General features: G+C 34.0%; 1 long non-coding RNA gene across 1 annotated transcript; it reads right to left on the reverse strand.

Annotated features, from left to right (window-relative positions):
* Positions 1-3,251: 3,251 nt before the first annotated feature.
* Positions 3,252-5,414, reverse strand: LOC106038395 (uncharacterized). Its single transcript, XR_001208580.3, has 2 exons — positions 4,973-5,414; positions 3,252-4,492 (listed from the first exon to the last, which is right to left on the reverse strand). It is a non-coding gene; the product is annotated as an uncharacterized lncRNA (long non-coding RNA).
* Positions 5,415-25,350: the final 19,936 nt, after the last annotated feature.

Genomic DNA, 25,350 nt, shown 5'->3' on the forward strand with positions numbered 1-25,350 from the left:
TTCATTTTCACCAGTGATCTGCTCAGTTCTTCATATAGAACCTTTCTTGTTTAGAGGTAGTAATGATTTCTTGGTACCTTTAAACAACAAAGGAAAAAAGTTTTATGTGGATGCTAGAATGTAAATTTGAGGTCTTAGCTTTGGTTTCAGTTAAAAATGAAACTAAAAGTTCATGGTACAGTATGTTAGTGATTTTTTTTTCTTTTCTTAATAGCAAATTACAATACAATACAATAGAAAATTACAAAATACAATACAATAAAATACAGAGCATGATTCCTTATTGTTTTCCCACTGTCACTTATGCCAGTACTGACAGGTAGTCTCACGACCTGTAATCACTATCTGTCACTACCCTTATCACTGTAGGTAAATTAGATCTATACATGCCAGTGAGTTTTTGGAAACAGCTAAGATAAGCATATTTCCCTCTTGCTAAGTCTTGGCACTTTTCTCTGGGGCAAATCTTTCATGGGCAATAGTGTGTTAGAGAAAGTGAGTACAGAGAAAATGCAAGCATGTTTTTTCCCCTCAAATTGCAATTTCAAAGATGTTCCTAAGCATTCTTCCAATGTAAGTAGCTTCTTCCTCCATTACATTGATGCAGCTGGTTTTGCAGGTACGAAACAAATCAGATCAGTTAATTGATTTGCTTGGAAAAAAATAGTGTTTTTTTTTTTTTGTCTGTTACTTTTTTTCTGCGCAGGTTGGTTCTCTGATCTACTTTAAAGGACAGATACGGTAAAGCAAAGGCAGGAATAGGGAGTCAAGGGAATTGCAGAACAGTGGTCACATGATGCTCATTTTTACCACATATGACAGCATGATTTCTGAAAAAGAGATTGATTCCTGTATCTTGTAAGACTGTTGCATGCAGTGATAATGAAAAATTTTGTACTGAGTTTAATTTAGCCTGACCTCTGAAAGGGCTTTTGTTGTATTGTTTTTGATATATTAAAATGCTTCAAATATAAATAAACCACAAAATATTAATCAGTATCTCTCAATCCAGTTATACATAAGCTAAAGAAGGGATGATTAAAAAAAGTTAATTGTAAGTGGCAAAATGTACTAAAGAGCTAAAGATTAGCTTTTTTTCTACCACCTGAAAACTTGACAAGATTAATTGAGAAGTCATACTCTGTCAGATCCCAGAGACTTGTTTTGAAGTGGTATTATCACCACCATTGTATTTGTCTAGCAACATTCCTTCTTCAGAAAATCTAGTTTCTGCTTCCAGTTGATTTGTCTGAAGTATTTGTGCTCCTTACTTACAGAACGGTTTCACAACTGTAAACAACCTTACCTAATTGCTTATAGTGCTGCTGCACTTCACTTCACTTTCCAGCTCCTGGTTGCACATTCCAGCTCTTTAACTGTTGTTAGGACTGACGCTTTCTGGATTCCTCTGTTGGAGGAAGTCTGAATCATGCTTAACCCACCAAAATAATGGAAAACAGTCCTGGCAGTCTAGGTTTTCTTTTTATTTATTTATTTTTTTAAAAAAACTTCTGCATTACTAGGCTAAAGTCACCCATGGAAGTGTTTCAAAACTGCTGTAGGCAGTGCAAATTCAGGAAGAGACTATAAGGGCAGAAAAAGGGGGACTGAGAGGTTCCCCTTTTATCCTTTTCACAGCTTTTAAGCTGTGAGTGGTAGAAGAGTGTAACATCATAACAAATAGAAAATTTTAGTTGGCCATGAATTATTAAAAGTATAGGTATTGTAACTTAGATTAAATTCTTTATTTGGAGACAGTGGAATAGTTTCGTAATATTTATATTTACTGTGCTAATAAACTATAGCTTTAAAAAAATATTTTTAAGCACTTTTTTTTTTTTTTTTTAAGCGAGAGTATTTGTTCCTGGGGGTGTCTTAGCATTTAGAAAAAAAAAATACTCGGAAACTACTAAAGGTTGCTGTTATTTTATTTTTAAAGACGTGTTTTTTTACCAGGTGTTCCTACAGATACCGTGCTATATAGAGTTACTTTAACAACAATATTATGTTTTATTAATATTAGAGACTTAATACTGCCGAAACATTCTTCTGCTTGGCAAAACAAAACTAAGGTTGTTTGGTATAATGAAATGCAGATTTTTTTTTCAAATTGAAAATTTATTCTAACAAAGCTTGGAATTAAATTATTATTCTAAGTGTTCATGACTTAACTTTTGTGTGTGTGTGCGCGCGCGCGCACTGTGTTTGGTGTCATCATCTATGTCATGTATTTATTGCCAGAAATGATGAATAGCACATACTCTTGCACATACAGCAGTACATCTGTCCTTACTGTGATTTCTCTCGATATCAGGGATGTGCATACATTGATGTTGTTTATTGAACTGATAATTTTGGTAACTTATATTTATAATTTTATTGCTATTTATTAATAGTTTCGAATTTCAAACTCTTTGCTTCTGTAAAGTCATTTGCTTGCACATCTGATTTTAGAGTTGGGACCTCCAGTATTTTAAATTAGCTTCAAGTATCAAATGTATGTACAAACTGATACTATCAATTTGTGTATAAAATATATACTATTTTCCTAGTTCAAAATTAGAACATAGAATCTTGAAACAAATCTTGGTTCAGATGAGTTAAAATGGGGAAAAAAATAATCCATTGCCTATTACAGAATACAGAGGAGCAGTTTTACAGCATGTTAGAGTGAAGCCTGGCATGGTTACACTCTAGTCATTGTATGAAAAAAGTTGTCTTTATTGTAATACAACCAAAGCCTTTTATTTTTAGTGATTTCTTTAATATAGAATTATAATATTCTGATGTTTCTGCTGATAGAAAGGATAACCCATCTTTGAGGAAAAAAACCTGAACATAAAGTTACTTCAAAACCATAAGGTGGTGAATTTTATTAGCTTGCTTCTTTTATTGGAGGTACATTTGAAATTATCTAGAATAATAAATAATCAAAAGGCTGGGAGTCTTTTGCGATTTAGTGTTTCACTCTTCATGTAACTGGTATAGTGGCAGTGCTCATTAGTGTCTTGATTCATACCTGACTTTATTTTAGTAGTAGAGATTTTTTTATCCTTATCTGCAGGTGGAGGTAGTGTGTACCTTCCCCTCCCCACCTCCCCACCCACTCTCCCCTGGTGTTCTATTCTTCCCATTTCCCAAAACTTACATGAGAAAAGAAAAACATAATGAAAGTATATTTGTTCAAAGGAGTTTTGTTAAAGCAAACACCCCTTTAACCCAAACCCCTTTACCACAAACCAAAGAAACAGTTGTGTATGCTCTTTTTATTGTCTTTTAATTTAAGCAAGGAAAAGTGACATGTAAATAGAATTGTGCTCTGATAGTAGTGTTAGAGACAATGAAATGAAATGAAACAGTATCTTGATAAAATAGCAATTTAGGCTGGAATAGTATGGAATAATAACAACAACCCAGAAATATGGCTTGTAATGCACCCAGTGTTGCTTTTTCTAAGCATATAATTTTACAAACCTTGATATAATTTGGGATGTAGGATAACACAAACTTTTGATCTGTGTCTGAAATATTAGATTTTTATTTGACATGTGGTATGCACAGTTACATTGTTTCATAACAATATTTTTCCCAGAGCTGATATGATTAATTTCTATTTAGGCTAAACAAAAGTAGTTGGACAGAAATATAAAAAAATGTTTAATGTTAATGGGGGGGAGGGGGAGTAAATAATTTCTACAGTTCCTCTTCAAAGACACCTGTGGATAAAAGAAAAAGAAAAAAATTAGCATGTTTATTATTTGATTTATTGTTTACTAAACGTCCGTTTTTACAAGATAAGAATTTGTAATTCAACACAAGCTAACAATCATGAAGAGGTACTTAGAATCTTATAAGATCAGGTCCTAAGAATAACTAGTGCATTGCGGACATCTCACTGGGGTAATATTTGGATGACTGGGCCTTGCATGCCTGAGTCGGCACTGAGTTCAGTGAAGACTGACTCCCAGCGACTGAGAGATAGGTTCGGAGCTGCACTTTTGTAATCTCTGTGACTACTTTCCCTGTACTTTCCATTGGAAGTTTATAGGGATAAGGACTACAGAAGTAGCTTCTCAGCAATGCATATGCTTTAGATGGAACTTTTCACCAGGCAATATATTAAATATTATAGTTGAATAGATGATTAAAATACTTTTCCCATAAAAATTAAATCACAATGAAGTAAGAAACATTCAAACATTACTACACAAACAGAGTAAATAACACTATTATCTTTTGTTCAGTTTTTGATGGTTAAGCGAGAGTTTCATAAATTAACCTTTCAGTTCTTCATATGTCTGTGTTCTCTATACCTTTCTGTAGTCATCTTGACAATGCTGTTCGGAATGAATGGTGAAGTACCTCAGTCGCCCCATTTTCCCATGCCTTATGCTTCTTTAGATCCAATTCTCAAAGAAGTATATGCATAGGAAAAAGGAACAACGAGCTGAATCAAGATCAACTCTGCTTGTGTCAAGAGTATAGAGTAAACCTGCAATATAAATGTATAGATTAAAAAGTAATATATATATATATATTTTGCACAATGCTTTTTCTTTCAACTCAATATTATAAGCCTGTTAAAAACTAGTTCAGTCTAGAAGAAAAGAAGTTAAAGCATGAAACAACCAGAATGAATGCCTATGATTAAGCAGGGACTTAAACTGTTTAGCATGGTAAAAATTCATCAGTGTAATTTCCTATTTTGAAATATATACAAAAAACCACAGAGCTCTCAGAAAGAAAAAATGAAGTCATCTCTGTATAAGTGATCTGAAGATGAATTACAAGTCAGTAACAATACAGTGCCTTTGCTTTAAGAAATCAGAATTACAGCACAATCCTTAAGGGTATGTGATTTAAAAGTTGCAAAAATACCTATTAGAATTACCCAAAAAATGCATGAGAGAAAAAAAGATTAATAAATTGCAAATATTATAAAATCATTTCTGCAAGCAACAGTAAGACTTACCTGGTTAGCTGTCTGATGCTTGAACTGCAATAACTTCATTTTCATGTGAATTTATGCTTTGCTCAAGACCTTGAAGAAGTATGAACAATACGGTGTAACTGTTTTCACAAGTGATAATCAGTTTGCCCCTTGCCAAGGTCTTTGCTGCACCTGCAGATTGAGTGCACAAAAAAGCACTGCTTTGTAAAACTGCTGAAAACTTGGAAAGTATCATTCATAAGTTGGGGGAGGTAAAAATGGGAGTGCAGTGGACTACAGGACTGATAGTAATAACTGAAGTGTTGGCTTTAAATGTATGCTGAGAATGAAAATTTATCGCCTGTTTTCTTTCACATACGTCAATGGTTTGGAAAATGTAAATCTGGGAGAGGACTTCTTGTTCTGAAAGGCTGTGCTGTGTTTTCTGTCTACCTCCCCTAACCTCCCCCCCATTCTTCCCCAGCACACTTTTTTTTGAGAATCTCTATCAATGTCCTTCACTACAAATATGACTTTACTGGGGAGATATCAAGGTCTGTGTACAAGGCTTTTCTCTGCTTATCCAGGCACCAGTGAGGCTCCCTGCTGGATGCCAAGGCTGGGAAATAACTTTTACCATATTTAATCCTATTTCCTAACAAATTCTTTAACCATTTTCTTTCAAGTTACTTTCTTTCTGTTAGGATCTCTATTACGATAAAACACTTGATCACCTATGTAAAAAGTTGTAGTTTTGAATGAATGAACTTTTCACCTTCTATTTTACGTATTAGAAGAAGTCTGGAGAGATCAATTTAAATTGTTTGGAATTAGTTCAAATTAATTCATAGTACAACAGTGTCAGTAGTACCCACCATGCTAATTTTTATATGCTGGTGATTATACACAATTTTGGGTATGCCTGAAGTTCATTAAGAATACTCTTTCAGAGTTAGAAGATTGGTCAAATTTTTCTTAGATTCTTATTTTTCATCTTCTAATCTCAGGTTCATTTTGTTCCTTTTTATCACAACAAATAGTCATTCCATTCTAATTCATGTACAGTGCCTTGAAATAAATAGATATTATTTTTAGTTTGGAATGAACCTTTCCTTGGATTTTTACAAAAGGTACAGCTGATTCTTTTAGTTTTTCTTCAAAGATGTTCTGTGCTTCTGTGCAGAAACCATCTTTGTTGTGTCCCAAAGCAAGTGTTGTGTGCTTTGTGATTTTTAATACACAATGCTCACTTCAGCTTTTCTAGGCTTTCTATTTTCAGTCAGTCGCTTACATCACCAGGAAAGAAAACCTATTCTGCACCCAAAAAAAAAAAAAAAAAGACTGTTCAGAGCAGTGCTGAACAGCTTCTCATAGAACAGACGTGCTAGAGGAATTGTCAGTTTTGGTATCTGTAGTTCTGGTAAATATGTATCTGTAGAGAAAGGGATTTATTTTTCTCAGGAGATTGAAGGCTAAATTGATGGTTATCAGTTGGGATATAGGAAGTATTTATGCTTTAGTCATGAGTCCTAGGCCATCTAATACACAGTGAAAACGTCACGAAACTTGGAAATGTTACATTTTGATATAATCTGGTGTGTGAAATTTTGTTTAAGGGCTGTATCCACAGAAGACCTTAACAACATCTGGAGTGAGGTCTGACAGTTCCTACTTTGAACAGGAGAGGCTGTTCAGATGTGTTCTCTCTGAGTGTAGTAAGTTTCCTTACTTGTGTGTGAAGGAGCAGTCTCATGTTTTTTCTAATTTTTAATTAGTATTTTAATTTTAATTAATATCTGATATGCAATTTATCTATTTCTCAAGAACAGACTTGGATTGCAGAATTAGACCTTTGTTAAGTGATATATTTTGTTCAGACAGATAAATAGAGCAGGCAACTTTGAAATTTTAGAAAAAAAATAATGACATGAACATACTTGTCAATCTTTTGCCTTTGATGTTGAATACAAAAGGTGATCTGATCCCTTTTAGCCTTGAGGCATGATTTCTTAAATGTACTCCATTAAGGCTTTCCTCTGAAAGCCACATGAAGTCTGTAGTTACTGTTAGATATACTAGTATATCTAACTAGATATTTTATCCATTTTATGTGTAATTTGGTATAATAAATATTTATATTTAAAAACTGTTCCAATAAAAGACCCATGCAAGTTTCACTTCGTGCATGAGTAGAGCTGTGGATCATGGCTGTAAGATTTTTTTTTAATTATTATTTCATTTTAAAGGCAGGCAAATGAATTAATGAATTACGTAGCACTGCTGTATCTCGGAGGATATTTATTGTTTCAACGAATTCTGAGTTAACTCCATATACCAACAATCTTTTGATACATTTTCAAAGCAGCAGATTATAGTGCTTGTGAAGCCCTGGGACACTTTGTTTCCACCAGTTTACACCAGAGTTCTCTCTTAGCTGGTGTCTTAAACAGCGTGAAAGGAACTTTCTATTTCATTTATAAGTGGTTGAGTATAGATCGTTTTGCAAAGGTGCTTCAAGATGCTTTTTGTTGCTTGTTTTATTTTGGGAATGTTTTATTTTTATTGTGACACATAGAGCTTTTTATAGCACCTTTATTTTTAATGTTTTGGGCTTTGTGGGAGCAAGGATGAGGTATGTTGGAAAAAAAGGCCTCATTTAGGGAAAGGGGAGTTTTGGTTACAAACTTTGAGTACTGCTGAATCTACTTTTTTCAATCACATTTTACGCTGATTAAGACTGCCTGCAGGGGTGTAGGGCTATTTGGCTTTGAGTTGCTGCTTATAGATCCCTAAAAATATGGAAGTACTGTATTATTATAACTGTCATTTGTAACTTCTAATGTGAATATCTGGATGTACAATGCCTTGTTGAAGCTGAAAGCTGGCACAAGTTTCAGTTTGCAACATAAAATTTCAGTGGAACTTGCAAGTGAAGGCTGAAGAAGGTTTCTGTGCTGTTTCCTTCATGTTAATTTTAAATAAAAGGGTAAGATGCATGGTACCTCAAGTAGGCAGGCAACATTGTGCAGAAATTTGCCTTTACACTGAGTGACTAATAGAGGAAGAACATATCCAGGAGAGTGGATTACTAGAACATATGGCTTGTATGTTCTCTGTATGTGAATTCTGACGTTCCAATATCCAGCTTCACTACAAGCCCCATATATTTGGTTGGAAAGGATAAATCAAGGTCACATCAATTTAAGTGTTTCTCTTCAAAAATAAAAATAAAATAAAAATGTATCAGCTCTCCACTTATTATTGAGAGGTGATTCAATAACTCACTCTCCCCAAAGAAACAGTTAAAAAAAAAAAGATTTTATTATTGATTTACATATTATTATTTATTAATATTTATATCATACTATATATATTATATTATTGTTTATTATATACAATTTTATTATTTATTATTAAAAATAATGATAGCATTACTTTTGAATAGTCTAATGCTGTAATTAGTGAAAATATGGCAGTTACACCTTGGTATGTAAACCCTCCCTTTTCATGTGTGTATAGCAACTGCTATATTTCTAATGAATCTGGATAGCATTACATATGGCAGAATGCTGGCTATTTCAAATGTCTGAGAAGTTCATTTGTGTATTCTTATGCAACTCAAAAGATGGGTGATCACAGGATTGGGAGTACTGTTATTAAAGTCAGTGATCACATTCCCCTTACCTTAAGCATCAGCATGTTTGGCAAACATGTCCAAATTGATAACCACACTGACAGGACAACAGCCTGGATAAATCTGTGCATCTTTTCCATTCAAACCTCAGCAGTTCTATATGGTGCATTTTGTTATTTTTAAGAGGAATTAGCAATTACTTTTTATCACTATAAGTGGTGTTTGAAAAGAATATTTGGAGTTTTCTTGGTGATGGAATATAAAGATGGGATAATCTGATGGAGCTGGAATGGATTTGTCAAGGCTAATGAATCTGACAGAAGCCATCTTCGTGTTCTTGGTGTTATTAATTGCCTTGGTGAAGAGGGAAAGTTTGACATTTTTAAACTGATGAAAATCTAATGGCCTATGTAAAGAATATTCTTAATTTTACTTGGCTGCCAGTCTTTGAGCATTCTGTTTGAACAGGCCCTTTCTAATGCTAAAAGCTATTCTAGATTGCTCATCTAAAACAAACACTTGGAACCTGTTCCTCCATGGATGATTGTTAAACAGTAGCTGCAGCCAGAAGAGAAAGCTAACTGGGCTGTAACACACAGATGTGAGGGAAAGCACTAGATTTATCTTCTGTCAGCCACAAATAAAGCTTGAATTGTAGCTTTGGAACAAAGCAGATCAGAGTGGAATTCAATGGGACTGTAGAGAAAGTTGGAAAAGTATGATTGGACTGGGAGCATAGAAGTTGAAGATATATTGAGAGTTTGAGTGGTTAGCTCAAGATATTAAGGGTAATATCTTTCAAAAAACTTTGGATATGACAGAGATGGTTCTTTTCTAATAAATATTTTACAGATTTTAAAAATAGAAATATTTAATAGACCTTTTGTCACAGCACCTGAATTAAAACGGATTTGATTTAAAAGATGGAATGTTCATAATTGCACATTCTGTGTGATGTCCAAGAGAAAAAGAATCAGAAATAAACCCCTGGGTTTTATGTGAGTCACTCGTTATATTCCAAACATGTACTGAAGATAAATGTTAACTGGAATGGGATCTGCCCACCTGTGGTGCTGGCTTTCACAGTTGAACATACACACACGTATGTATAGATTCTTCTTTCTTTTATCTTTACTTCCATACTTTTATATTTTTAAAGTTAATTTTATTGGACTATTTCGACCTTAATTGTACTAGTTCTGATTATACCTATGATGATTATGTTGCTAATTTCAGACAGTTGGCATGTAACGATGTTTAGTATCTACAACAAATTTGACTTTCTTGATGAACATGTGGTTGTTGTGTGCATATTTGTATACATATGTATGTGTGGTTTCAATTACTTTCTGTCTTTTCTGTTCAGCAGCTATGAATGAGTATAATAAAAATGCACATTCTGAAGACACTTTAAAAAACATTCTGAAGGAAGTATTGTTGCTATATTCTAAAAATACTTTGGACTGAAGTGGCCTAAATTGGGAGTTTTTTTAGGACTAACGTTTTAAGACTAATGCACTTTATGATGTTGGCATGTGATGGCTTACTTTTCTGACCCTAATAAATATTTTTACTTCTTTCTAGTTTCACTTTTTCTGTGAGCTCCTAAGACAGCAACACTCCTTTTTGAATATTATATATTGTTTTAGTGTTTCTTCATATGTTGCCTTTATGGAGGGTAAGATATCTGACATCAGGTATAGCAACATTTTTAGAAGAGTTGCTCAAGGTCTTTCATACGTAATTGGCACCTATATCAGTCTCCTTTCATTCACTTCTGAGAAGTTGATTTGTGCCTCTGATTAACCAAGGATGACAACGTTCATTGTTTCTTTTTCAAACAAGAATCTTTGGCTTTCTACTTTAAGACAGGGCTTTACTTAAACATTTATAAAACTTTTTGATAGACTGTCTAGAAATGTGTTAAAATTCACTGTTTGTCATGTTGTCTACAAGAATTTTCTTGATAAGTTTCTTTGGGGATGATCACATTTCTCATTGTGCTGAATATTTTCTCAGCACAAATTTGTGATGCTGCTTGTCTCATTGTTTTCACCCACTCCCTGTCTTCTGCTTTTCCTTAACTGTATGGAGCAAGAAATATCTTTTGTTTTGTTTTGTTCTCTAATGTGCTTATCAGAATACAGCCAGGGTCTGTTATTATGGCTGTAATAATGATGATGAACTTCTTTCAGTGAAACAACAGCTCTGTATTTCCCTGTGTATTTCACACACACACAAAATAATAATAATAAAAAAAAATCCATAGATAGACTCTTCACAGATGTTCAGGGGGAGCTGAACTTTTTTCTTTACAGACAAAAGTACTGAATTTAAATTATGGCCCAGTAGAGTTATAAATTCTTAATTTATTTTGTAATATGATACAGTAGCCCAGACAAATAAATGTAATTTAATTACTGTTATTAGCAGTATTTAGGTAAACATAATGGAAAGCATAACTCAAAGGTATCATTGAGGTATGTGTTACTTATATCTGAGGTTAAGCTTATTTGTAAGTTTCATATAATAACATTCTTCTCATGTTGAGATTTTTAATGAATGCAAAATATTTCATTATTCAGTGCCTAAAGTCTTGGGTACTTTGCTAAAAGTAGGACCTATGTGAGTTCATTTCAGGAAAAATTTACTGAAAGCATAAAAGCAGATGGTGAGTTACTCTGCAAAAAATGCTAATTCGCTTAAACTCTGATTGCATAAGCATTATATAAGCAAGAGAGAATGAGCATTCTTAATTGCAAATATCAAGTAGTAATTGTGTAACAAGATGTATTATTGTTTTCTGCTTTTTTATTAATTTGTCTTAAAATGAAGGTCCATGAACTGTGCTCAGATAGTTGAAGCATAAATGTGAAAAAAAATATTACTGACATGAATGGTGATGGTCAAAGATGTTGGAAAGAAAGCTTGCATATTTTGTGTCTGAAAGAATGAAGTTGGCAAGCATCTTTACTAAAAGAATGCAAGATACAGTAGTTGGCCTTCAAACCTGGGCCAAATAGGGTGAACAAAGTTGATTGTACGCAAACTGCAGGAAAGAGTTCATGAAACTAAACTGAAATAAACTCATATTCAGAGATCTGATTCAGTATTCTCTGAAGTCAGTAAAATATTTGCAGTGAAAACACTGGGCTTTAGAGGACCCTTAGTCTTCAATAATTTTTCTTTCCATTTTGTCTCAGTAGTATAAGAAATGCCAGAATTTTTCAAATCAAAGCTGAAACCTAGCCTGACCATATAGATTAAGTAGAAATTCAGCACAACTAACACAATTACTGTTTTATAGTTCAGGTTTTCCATTTGAGTATTTACAAGTTTTACTCAATGTTTATTAACCAATTCAAGCATTTTTTGAAACTGCGCAAAGTTTTTCTACCTCCCAAGTGCTCCCTGCTGTTGTTTTTGAGGAGAAAAGTGTCCCATTCTTTTAAATATTTTATTTGGTATCTCCTCTCCCTTCCCTCCACCCCCGCACCCATGTGGCTTTTACGTTTTTCCTAAATATTTTTAACCCATGCTTAGCTATATGTTTGCATTGGTGGTCTGTAGTTAGAGTTTGAACATACACAGTTATACTTTCACTTACATGAAGCAGAGCTGTTTTGCAGAAAACAAAAATAATTGGTTACAGTTTTGCACATTATGGCAAGCTGAATTTGAACTGTAATCGTTTGAACTGTAAACGTTGATATTGGCCACTACTTCCTTCACAGGTGCAGTCTCTGAATGGAAATGTGGTGCTCCATTATTCGTGTGTAAATTGAATTAATCTATCAGATACTGAAGCTTGCAAGATGCTTTTGCAGGCAGGTGTCTTCTCCAGAGTATCAGTGAGGAACAGGCTAAATACTTCAGTATCTGACAATACCCTGCATCCTGAGTAGGACTAACAACTTGTTCCACAGTTCCCTGCAAAAGATTGCTGAGCATATTTTAATATTCTGACTGGGGAAATAAGCTGCCCTAAGCCTTCTACAAAGCATATACAATCAAATGAATGATCTGCAAGATGCAGAGAATTATTAGCTTCTTTTATCTGAACCAGGTCTTCCTGCGTGAGCTGACAAAATCACTCAAAAATAATTCAGCAATGAAGATATACCCTTACATAACTTTCAAGTCCCTGCAGACTTGTTGCCCTGAATGGGAAAAAAAAAAAAAAGAAAGAAAGAAAAAGAAAAAAAAATCATGTTTAAGGCTGAGCATTGATAGAACTATTTGAAACATTGGCATCTTTTATTTCATCAGGAAGGAGCACATGTGGACAGTTTATAAAATTCTTCTCAATTGGTCTTTCCAGATGACTTCACCATCTTCATTAATTGTGCTTCATTAGTGCACTGGTTAAATTCTTATGTACTCAGTATAATAGTGGGAAATCTAGCACGTTCAATGCTAAACCTCACTTCATGTCAGTGGAAGAATAGAGGAAGATATCCATGTAAGAAAATCTTTAATTGGGTCAGTTATAAATCTGCCTAAAGATTTAATTTCTTAACATCGGTTGAGACAATCTAACACTTCACTACTACTTCTTTGTTTTCTCACTGAATCTGAGCCAGGTGATTCTGTACTGGCTCCGGCTTTCACTGGCTCCATGAACCAGCTCAATTCACTAGCTAGTTTCCAATAAAACATTAATTCAATGACAACAACAATAACGAAAATGTAAATTTCAGCCAGATTAGGAAACAGTAGAGAAAAAGAAAGGGAAGTAAGGCCTCCCCATTTCAGTTAAAGTAGGATTGGCTAGCTTGACTGCAGAACCACACCTTCAAAATATAAATAGCTGAAATAATATAATGATTTTTTTTCAGTGTTCTGTCCCATGATGTAACTGGTAACTGTGTGCAATCCCCACAGACTAGGTTTTGTCTCTGTTCTAATTGGAGAGGGAGTGGGTAATGCTTCATGCTCGAGGACATGGTGAAATTAGCAGCTTTATTATTATTTTATTTCCCTATCGTTGTTGTAGCTTAACACCAGTCAATCAGCTGTATGCCTTTTGTTCACATCAGCAAGTATGGATTAGCTTCACAGTCATATGTTTGTCTGTGCTCTTGTTACAAGTAGTGGTATAGTTCCACAGAGATTATACATTGTTAATAGTATTTGGACAAAATTATTGTAAAAGAATGCTTTTCAAATGTGTGTGAAAAAACACCTACATCTTAAGAAAATGTGAGGATTTTTTTCACCTTTAAGTATGTGGACTGTCTCATGAGATTTCTAGTATTCGAAGCATTCTAACTTTGTTTCCTTCTGTCCCCCAGTATTTTTAATTTCTTTTTTTTCCCCAAAAAACATGTTAATTCTGTATTTGAGAGAAATAATAATTTTGTTTATACAGAGAATACACTTTTTTTTTTTTTTTAGAAAACCATATTATTTTTATAATTTAATTTGTTACTTATTAATTGGGAAACTCCTGAGCTTCAGGAATTATTCAGTAGACTGTTTTTCTAAGAAGGATTAGGAAATGGTAGCAGCACATTTAAGTGATCTGTTAGCCTCAATTTCAAAGTAATGCATTGAATTGCAAAGTAATGCAAAGACCTGATTCTCAGCTGCTGTAAATGAGTAAAGAGCTGAAATAATGTTGATTCACAGCAGCAGGCCAGACAGTTTGTGCTGTACCCATGCTGCACATTGAACTGAAGTTCATTTTTACTGTTTGTGAACTTGTTCAGACTTGAAAAGTAGTCATTAATAAAAGGGATTTCTGAACATACAGTACTGTTACATCTAGTCTTTGGCTTAAGTCTGAATCCATTTATTTTGTCAACAGCTATACTGCCTGTTTCTAAAAAGCATCACGCCCCACTCCCCTCCGCCCCCCCCCCTCCCCCCCTTCAAAAATATTACAGGTTTAAACTTAGAAGAATAGTCCTACTGCAATAGAATTACTAAGGTGAGTAATGGAAAACTTTTTAGTGGATATGATCTGAGAAAAAAATCAAAAACAGAACTTCAAGTCTTATACACTTAATTTACATTTTAATGTTTTGATATTGATTAACATAATATTCTTCAATCTGTTATACAGACACGATGGCAAATAGTTTTATCAGGTTCAAGCAAATCCTCTTCAAATTTATTTACTCAGAAACTGAAAGGTACATCTGCTTGCCCTACAATGTTGTCATGGAAGGAATACAGCATTCTCAGCAATCTCGCTAACAAGAAGTATCCTGTTTTCTACATCCTTTGAAGTATCAGTATTACCTTTTGAATTTGTCTATCTGTTATACTTCTAACAGCGGCCTTGACAAAAGACAAAAACTTTGTTTAGCATGGGTACAAGTTACTGATATCAAATAAGCTGGAAACGAAATTTGTGAGGAGACAGAATTATCTTCCTACTCTGCCGGAGGGAGTAACAGCAAAATTAACCTTGAAAACTGTTTAGAGAGCATTCTTGTGAAAACAGAATGACACGATGTTAAAGTTATGGATATGAAGAGGTCAACAGTTCTGGACTGATTACAGACAGTTATATCTTATTTACTGTGCTTTTAAAGTAACTTTGCAGCAGATCTATTTGTGCTATGACTTCTGAGTGCAAATACAGTTTCTTCTCATTTTCTGTAGCCGGATCGAAGTGTTTGTTAAAAATTCTTGTGGTATTCACCATTCTTAAAAGAGAGGTTTCATTCAGGTATCTTATTTATACATGCCAAAAATATGGCACTTAAATCATGTCATCATGACACACTTAAATTCTTGTTCCTGCCTTAGGATCAGTTTCAGATTGACCTGCTAGATTAAATAATTGAGCGCAGTAAGAATAATATTCAAAGTTGTTTGATATACATGAGGAGCTTTTTTTCTACTTGTAGTAGCATGCTGGAAAGCTATCACCTATGCATTCTGTATGTTCTGAGTGGAATTTTTATTTCAGGACATAAGATTTTATTGATATATTTAGGTCAGTAGGGCATACTAACTTGAAAATATTTGCTGTAGACTGCTTGCTAATACAATTTGGTTGTGATAAAACTAGTCTTCTAGTCTCTTTGAAAAAGTTCTTTATATATATATATATATATTTAAAGTCCTCTCCCTTAAAAAATAGTGTGTCTTAAGGTAAATTTTTGGTGCCTTCATTGCATATTTTAAGATCTTAGTTTAAATATGGATAACTGATATATAGGATTATGGATTATAATAATCCTATATACCAAGATATACTAAAACCAAATCTAAAATGAGTCATTAAGCATTGCATTTGTGCTCTCATAATAAAGAATTTTAACAAGTAAATTTTAACAAATTTAACTAAGCTTGACAGTTTAAATAAGTTTTACTAAGAAAAAAATATTTTTATCCTATGTTGGTTATGGTAACTAGCACGTAATACTCTTATATAGATATGGTTATCTGTAGTTTCCCTAAAGGTTGCTGGTTTCAGTTAGATTATTGAGGTAAATACTAGGGTGAAGCCAATCTACTAATTTATGTGAACATGTAGAACATTTCAAACTCATTGAACAACATGTTTCAGGTGTGGCTCTATCAGGCTGCAGAACCAACCTAACAGTTCACTGCTATATTGAAAAGTACAGTGTGTTCTTCCCTTCTTTGTTTCTACTGGCTATATGCTTCCTCCCTTATGCATTCTGCTATTTGTATGAGACCTCGAGTTGTCTGACAGTCCAGATCAGAGATGGGATCGTTTTCATGTATGTTTCTTCTGCTGATTTAGTGAACTGAAGTCCCACTTTTAACACATGTACTTCTGTGTATTTCTGCTCCTTGCCCTGTGCTAGTGCTCATTGTTCACATGATTCAGAAGTATGTGGCTGCCTGTTGGGTTGGTGGGTTAAATCATATCTGTGAAGGATACGATATATGCAAAAGCTAGCAGATAAGAGGGGTGGAGCCATTTTGACAGGAAAAAAATAAAAACAACAACAACAAAAAAAAAACAACACAGCCATACAGCAGCAAAACAAAACCAAAAAAAACCACACACAGATGTTCCATAAAACAATTCTTGCAACTCAGCCTGTGTTGTTTGGAGACTATGTTCTTAGAGGAGGTAAAAGAATTATTGTACAAGAATGATTCTGTATTTCATTCCTATGAAGACTATATAATCTCCCCCTCTTCCCTGCAGAATATAGGTCTCGAATGAGTTTTGAGTTATACAGGAATCATAAATGTAGAGCCTTCCTGGTATAGCCAGACAGTTTGTCTAGTACCAGAAACAGCTTTTCTCTACTTATCTCTGTGTTGTATTGTCAGCAATGAAGACCACAGTAAAACAGAGTGAAGGGGCCTGTATGCTTGTTTGTTTCTCCAAAGATTTGTAGTCAGAACTGAAGCCTGATGTTAGGTTTCCAACCATGCAAAATTAGAGTATTGATAGGTGCATATTTTTAATCAAAAAGAAAAGTACTGGTCATAATAAAAATAGGTATCTTTAATACATGCAATCAGAAGTGCTCACTAAGAAAAGTTTGGATTCCCTAAAATGTGCTAACATTTTGCTTATGGAAAACTTTTAAAATATGGATAAAGAAATATATAGTTGTTATAGTGACATTATTTTAAAATGAAATTTGATTAAAGGACCCCAATATGGTGTAAATCTTGAAACAAGTCAAAACACGTAAATTATTGTTAGCAAAATTAAAAATATTTTTGAATTTAACCTTTATAAATATTCCTTAAATCAACAAGTTGCTCTATAACACATTTCAGTGAGACTGCATTTTCTAAACAGAAAACATTTCTTGTAACTTTGTAATATTATTTATTTATTTTGACCTGCTGTAGCTTCTAAAATAAGAAGTGCTGGCTTTGTGAATTTAAGTGATTTCTTTATGCGCAGACAAGAACAGGATGGATATGCACAACTACACTGTCAGGGGGATTATGAATAAATAGGATAGTTCAAATCCCAGAACTACAGTTTCAGACTTTCATTGCCTGAATAACAATCTCACCAAATTGGAAAATACAGTGTATATAGAGATAAGAGTTAAACAGTTATTGAAATAGGAGGACAGGGCTAAACTTCTGTTGCCCCAGGATTGTTTTTGGTTCTTTGTAACAGTGTAAATATTTCTCTGGGTTTTGAAGTCCACCAAAAGTGTTCTGCTGAAGGACAGTTGGCATGTGGTAGGGGAGTGAGATCCATAGAGACTTTGTCTTTACCTATAAAATAATCTACGTCATTTTCTGGCACCAAAATAATTGATTTCTCTCTAATAGCTTCATAAAGCATTTCTCCCGTATTCTTTGTGATCACTTAAGCTAGCTATCAGTTCCATTGAGGAGCATGAAATTTGGCTTATGTACAGACAAGGCACTTGTCTAACTTCTTAATAACACTCAATAACTTCTGAAAAATTTTAACCCAGAAGCTCACTTATACAAGAAAGGGTCCTGTTCAACTCTGTAGGAGCTATTTTGTTCCTGTAGCAGATGGTCAGTCAAATGGCTAAGGGTCATGTTTCATGTGATAATATTTATAGTGTGAATGTTTGAGAGCTGTTTAAACTTTGTGTTCAGCTTTTCAGCATATGCTGTGTGTAGAAAAAGTTCAACTATATCTTATTCTATTTTGGAAGAATAGTATTCTTAAAAGCCAACTGTTTGGTCTAAATTAAAATTATTAAAATACTCAGTGTTTATAGGTTTGCAGAAATCACATAGAGAAACTGCTTACCTTATTGCACTATAAATGTGCTCACAAGTTGCTCAAAGTTGGTTTGTTTTCTTTGGAGAGCCTTAAGAGGAAATAATACTTAGCAAATTACAGTGTGAACTTTTCTCTCCTGTGTGGGAGATGGAACCTGCTTTGAAGATTGAAGTCTGAAAACTCCTATCTAGTAATTTGATGGCGGTAGGTAGTTTTGTCATTCTGATGAAAAATAAATTTCTCCTGGTACATTCCAGCACTTACTGAAACAGTGATGACAATAAAGCAAGCAAGAAAAGAGAAAAGGTCATTGTAAAGGACAAGTGAAAATGCCTGGATTTTGTATTTAGCCAGGGGAATATTAGATTAGATAGATGTTACTTTATATCAAAGTAAAATGAATTGACATATGACAGTAAAGAAAGAGAATTATTATGAATAACTGAATGAGAATAAATACATTTTGGAGGGATTTTAACTTTCCCAAAACTTAGATAAATATTCTGTCTCTTTGCACCATTTTGATGGCATATGGTCTGAAATTTACTTACTTAAGTTTTCAAGATTTAATCTTGGTTTGTTGAAGAATTAGAGACAATGATGTTCCATGTGAATTTTTTCACAAACTTTTAATTAGAGAGTAATATGATTATCTGCCTTTTTAACAAGACATAAAGCTGGCTTTATTAATAAATTTAACCATTTTACACAGGCTATGTGGAAAAAAAATCATTATAAGGACAGATAGAAATTGAGGAACAGGAAAAAGTTATTGCTTTACTGAAGTTCAAGGAAAAAAAAAAAGAAAAAATCTGATATAAGTAATTAGGCCAGGATTTTGCTACAGATGTCCATATTGATTTGTTCAGGTATATTATTATTGTCTTTCATGTTCTTAAGCTTAACTCTTCCATAATTATGCAGACTGTTTTTTTTTTGTTTGTTTTGTTTTTCTGTTTCTTTGTTTTGTGGGATTCTTATAAGAAATGCTGGGTAGTGGTTCATCTGTCCCAAAAGATTCATCCAGTGCAGGATTGCAAAAGGGTCTGTTCTATCCTTAGTTGAATTGTGACAGACTTATTCCCCTTCATAGCAGAGTAGTGAGATACTAAAACAGAGAAATAAAAAGAAGCAAACTATTTCAGCCTGTAAACAAATGTAATCTATGTCTGGCAGTATCTACAGCTGAGAATATCTCAAAGCAGACTATGTACCATCTGTATCAACTTTTTATTCTTCAGAGAGACTGATAAACAGCAAAACGAAAAATATTTCCCTGTTGTTCAGTGAGTGTTCATTCCTTAAAAGTTGCTTCAAATCTTAAGTTCTGAAATAAGTTGAGTGACCTGTGTGTGTTACAAACATGTCAGATTAATTATGTCATTAACGCTATTTTGGTTAAAGAATTTAGGCAGGGTGAATATTAAAAATGGCTTTCTGACTAGAAGTGTTTTTTTTTTTTCCTTTTTTTTTTTTCTTGTTAGTTTTACTCCACAGAGTTTAAAAGATCTTTTAGTATTTTGTATTTTCCCTATATTTTCCCCCTCCAAGTCTTCACTGAATTTATTTTGAAAAAGTTTGTTCACAGAAAATGGAATCCCTTTTTTAGTACATACAGATCAAAAATAAAAAATACTTTTGTTAAAAATAAGGATTTGAAGTTTGTCAAAATGTATACAAACTAGAGCTTTGACTGACATTTTTGTGCAGAAAAGTTTTCCTTTTTTTTTTCAAGAAGGACCATTCTATGATTTAGATGGAAAACATTTTAATAAGAAATATATTAATAATCTCAAAAGTCATTTATGTAATGCCCTTGCTCCTAAACTATTGTGAGTCACTTCTCAAATGGGACTCAGGAAAACACAGGTAAAATGCTGGACTACGAAATAAGACCCACAGCATTTCTGTCAACAAATTATTGTTTTGAATGGGATTATTAACATTTTTATTTTCCAATTTATAGCCTCCCCAACCCCCCCAAAAAAGCATCTTATCTGTCAATGTAGTGTTAAGATTCATATCTTGTTACAATGAACTCCATCAGTAGATGTGCCGATGAGGATCTTCACAGGGAGTTCATTGTTACAAGAAGATATGAAGGCATAGAAAGGAAAAAACTCTTGGGATTACTCTGCTTTTCACTCTGAGTTAAGATCTGACTTAATTCTGTTTTGATTCCCTCTTTCCTTTTATAGTTACCCTAGAAAGTGCTAAGTACAATTTTTGTGTTGATGCAGTATGTTGCAAATGATCTGGAACTGAACACAACAAGATCCCCAAGAAGGTTTAATGAGACGGTTACCTAACAGGCTGTTAAGTTTTACGCATTCACCTCTGCTGTTCAGCCTAGTAACTTTGTTTTACCATAGTATGTCCTTCAAAAGATTAGCCATTTTTGACTGAAACATCAAGAAATAGGAGCCTTGTTATTTTTCTTGCTAATTTTTTCCCTGCGATTAATCACATTGTTAAAATCCTGTTTTGTATTTCTTCTGTTTTAGCTTTGAGTTATTGGTTCTTGTTAGTCTGCTCCTTAGGAGTTAGAGAATTCTGCTATCTAATATTTCTCCACCAAAAGATATTTTATATCACTATGTGATGACTGAAGCCCAAACAACTCCTCTGCAGCTGAGTGAGAACAAAAATAAGTCATGCATTCCAGCTGGTCACTGATTGTTACAGTTAGAAATGCAAACTTGAATCAATACTGAGTTCCAAACAAAGTATAAAATGTTGTTTCTCCTTTCACAGTATATTGTTTTAGATTCGAAACACAACAATTTCAGTATTTAAATCTATTTAAATAATTTTTCCATTTTATATTTCTGCCAACTGCCGTTTGTAATGTATTTTCTAGTAAAAATGAAATAATGAAGTCACAAAAGATTGGGGAACTGATTCTGAATATTATTTTGTTTTAACTATTACCCAAGAGAGTGAAATGGAAAATTATTTGAAGTGATAATATATCATAATGATATCCTGTTTTTAAACAGTTATTTATATGGGAAATTACTTAACTATAGACTGAGTATTCTCTCTGAGTACCTTGGTCTTGATTTTTATTTTGACCTTAACCCAGTCTCCAGTAATGAGAAGGAGTGTTTGTGTGTAGATAAATAAAATGTAGCTAGTTCATCATACAGTAGAATGTTCCAAGATCAAAACAGTTTTGATCCTACCAGTTCATTTTATCACTTTTTTCAGATGTAGTCTGCCAGATGATTTTGCTGAATTAAATAATTGAGATCCGCTGTTTTCACCTTCATTTTATTTAGATGTACAGCCACTTGAATTTTAAGAGAAAGCTGCTTTATAGATGTTACTTGAACTAGCAGCTGTCCAGAATTGATCAGTTCACTTCTTATGAAGAAGTAGCAGGTCAGGTAAGAAAAATAAAAAGAGAAAAAAATAGCTTTTGGGTGATCTGGTTCTGAGGAATAAAGGTAAAGAAGTGATAAGTATTTCAAAGAATATTTACAAAGGCGTGCTTTGTCTTGTGTCCCTGTAACTGTCCCTGTCCCTGCCTGGTCTCATGGCCACTATAAAAGAGGAAGAGGTTACTCTGCTGTCTAATTTATTTCATTTTTGCTTTTGCCAGAAATCAGACTTTAGGATCTTTTCTACACAGAAGTTCAGCACAATCCTTCAGTGTTGTCACTGTTCAGTAGTGTCTGACAGTATAAAGGAAATTGTTTAGTGGTCCTGTTTAGGATGGATTTGTATTAGCATTGGAGCAGGCTGCCCAGAGGTGTTGGGCAGTCTCAGGCTTTTGGAGGTTTTCAAGACCTAACTGGATAAAACCCTGAGTAAGCAGATCTGATCTCAGAGCTAACTCTGCTTTGAACAGAAAGCAAGATTAATGACCTCTTTACATCTATTCCATCTGAAAGTTGATCCATGTGGGAGTGGTGTTCAATTGATCTGTTTTTTGTGATGGGGCTGTAACACTGAGCTGTATCTGTAGGAGAAAAGAGGTGCAACTTCAGACTGTTTTCACTCACCAAAGATGTGGTCACAATGATTACACCTGAGATAGCCTAATTCAGATGGGTCGACACACTGGTCAGCAGACCAGTGAGAATTTAAGGTTTGAAGGAGTGTGAATTGTTTTTCATTTCTAGAGGTAGTCACTGCAGACCTGATGTTTTTGGTGTGCTAGTTCAATAGCTGATTGCCTGTTCTGAACTTGCTCTGTAGCTGAACAGTCAAATTGCATCTCCAATATTACCTGCTGAGAACTTTTTGTGAATGTTACATTTAGCAAAAAGAAAGAAGTAAAGGTGACTTGCCCTGTCTTTTACTTCTGAGCACATTACTTCCCAAACTGGAACAAAAGTTGCAACATTTAATCCTTTCTCCTTTTGGAATTGCTATGTGCAGGTTTATTTAAATATTCAGATTTATAATAAATAAATATTTCCATATACTTTTTGCTGTTAGTTTTTTACGATACAGGAAGATAAATGACCACCTGTGAAAAGCTAAAATTATACTGATGTATATTTATTTATTTATTTTCAGAAGTTATAAAGACTGTGGTGTGTGTATGTTATTGCAGGATTCTGTAACATAGGTGGTTATTATTTTTGGCATATTTTCTTCACAGGTTCTTAGTTACAATAGATTTGTCTTCGTTACAGCAAATACTGTATCAGTTAAAAAAGATTATACTATTTTTGAAACTTGACACTTAGTCTTGTTTTTGAATTAATCACAATATGATAATCTTTTTCAGCTGAGTTTCTTCAATTGTCATTAAAATGAAATAATTTAACATGCTGCTGAAGAAATGCTTTAACATGCTTTTGAGAAATTCAAACTGCAAACTTCAGATAATTTCCCAATTGCAGTAAAGATTAGGAGTAGGGTGGGATAAATACTCTCTGCTTAGGTTCTAATGATCTTTCTTCCAAATGATGCTCATTTTATCTACTGGTGGCACTGCTCTGTTATTATGAACAACTTAATTCAAGAAAAGATTTATGTAGTCCAAAACATTCACAAAAGGGAAACAGGCTTACTGGGGGGGGGGGGGGGGAGCCATGGGAGAACATTTTCTAAGTTTCAGGGAGATTGCAATTTTGTGGTCACTTCCACTAAAGGGTACGGTTTCTGTACACCAGTCTGTCTTCTTCAGGTGCCTTGGTTAAACATTCCTGACCTTTTACTATGTCAGTTCCAGAGTGGCTTGTTTGACCTGGTTTGGATTTATTTATTTATTATTTTTTAAAGCACACCCACCCAGCAAATTTAGTCAGTGACAGTGGGAAAAAAAAAAAAAGTCTTTTAATCATGATAGTGCACTCGATGGACAAACTCCAGAAGTGGGGTGCAGGAGGTAGCAGGGTGGCTTGGAGGTAGAGCTAGATCTCAGTAATAAACACAGCTTGGAGCCACAGCTTGAAGATGAAGTTACACCTCATGGCTGATGCAAGAATAGGTAAATTATTCATCAGCTGTTCCTAGCTGCATGATACCACCTTTTCCCTCACACTAGCTCTAGCACTTAACTGATTATGTAATAAATAGAAAGGTCTTTAAACCATAAGGCAAGTTATTCCATCTTTTCTTTGTCAGGTTAGTTTTCTTCTGGTTCAACAAGCTGAATTGTTTCAATGCAGGTGGTGGTGTGTGGGAGAGCCAGAACAAAGGGGAATGTGAAAGAGGTGAAAGTACGATGTATATAGTCAGAAGAAGAAGGAACAAGATCCCCCCCTTTTGGTAGTGACAATCTAGTAGAAAAGTTTGAGACCTAATGTCTAGTTTCATCCCTTGCTGTTATTTTTCAGATTAGTACAACAGTTGTTTTCATAAACAAATTCTTAAACATTTAATGTTAATTTGTCCTGGACCAGTTCTGGGAAACACGTTGATCAGGGAGCACCTTTCTGATCCCTTTAACTAGTTCTAGCAAGTTACAAAATCTGACAATAAAAATTTTCAGCATGAGTATAATTTCCACTTTCTGTCATTTTGATTTCTGATGCTAGCAAATGGCTTCTTAAAAAGACAATTCAAAATGCATGCTTTTCTATCACTTGAAGTCATGTCCTGGTTTAGATACAATATTTAACCTTTGCTCACAAAACAACATAACTTAGAAATGCCAGTGGTCCGTTGACTTAATTACTTTGACAAAGATCCATTGAATGCAAGAAGTCATAGATGTACTCAAAAGTATAATTTATGTATTTAATTAACAATGCCAAATCCTCCTTGACTTCAGAAGCAGTATTCTCTTCTGGTTTCCCTGAATGTTTGGAAATATGTATTTTGAATGTCTGACTCTAATGTGGTAGAAATTGCATGTTTATTAATAGTATCTTAAATCTGAAGGGATTTAATGAAGAATGGAAATCATCTATACAGAATAGAATGTCTGACTTACTGTTCCTTCTTTCTGATATACGTAGTCAGAGGTGTATTTGCCTGATTGCAGTTTTTTTTTTTTCTGTTGCATTGTAGAAAGCTTTTCTGTGACAGAGCTAGGGGAGATACCAAGAAAAGACAAAAAATAAAGTATAAAAAAATGACTTAGAAACATAAAGATCAGTCTGTGAAGAAATAGTTAATGGAGCTCACTGACTGAACCCACAGTGCTTGGTCTGCGATGCAGGCACCTGTGATAAGATATGCTAAAAGTCTGAACTGTCCCATAGTTAATTGTGTGGGAAGGTTTTTCATGTGCATTTCAATTAACAATTGAAAACAAATTTTAATATATTGGTTTTGCTTTGTTGGCTTTATATTTCTTATCTCTCTAATGCATATATTTGATTTAAACTCAGGAGTGCTATCAGTTGGATGACCATGCAAAGAAATGAGATAACCTGATTTAAAAAAATGTCCCAGTCCCCCCTCCCCCCCCCCCCCCCCCCCCCCCCCCCCGAAAAAAAAAAAAAAGGTAATCTGTCACTGAGTCCACTGAGTCTTGATAACATATTACTTTGAATGGGGTAGTTCTTATTTATGTAGTCTGACATTTAGGTTATGCTTTATGTGTTTTATACTTATCTAAAAGCTTTGTATGCACATAATTACAGAAAATTTCTGTAGTTTGTTTGTAGTTGGTTGTTTGCCGTAGTTTTACTTAGGAACTAAAACAGATGA

Source organism: Anser cygnoides, chromosome 7 (genome assembly GCF_040182565.1).
Source record: "Anser cygnoides isolate HZ-2024a breed goose chromosome 7, Taihu_goose_T2T_genome, whole genome shotgun sequence".
Lineage (NCBI taxonomy): Eukaryota > Metazoa > Chordata > Aves > Anseriformes > Anatidae > Anser > Anser cygnoides.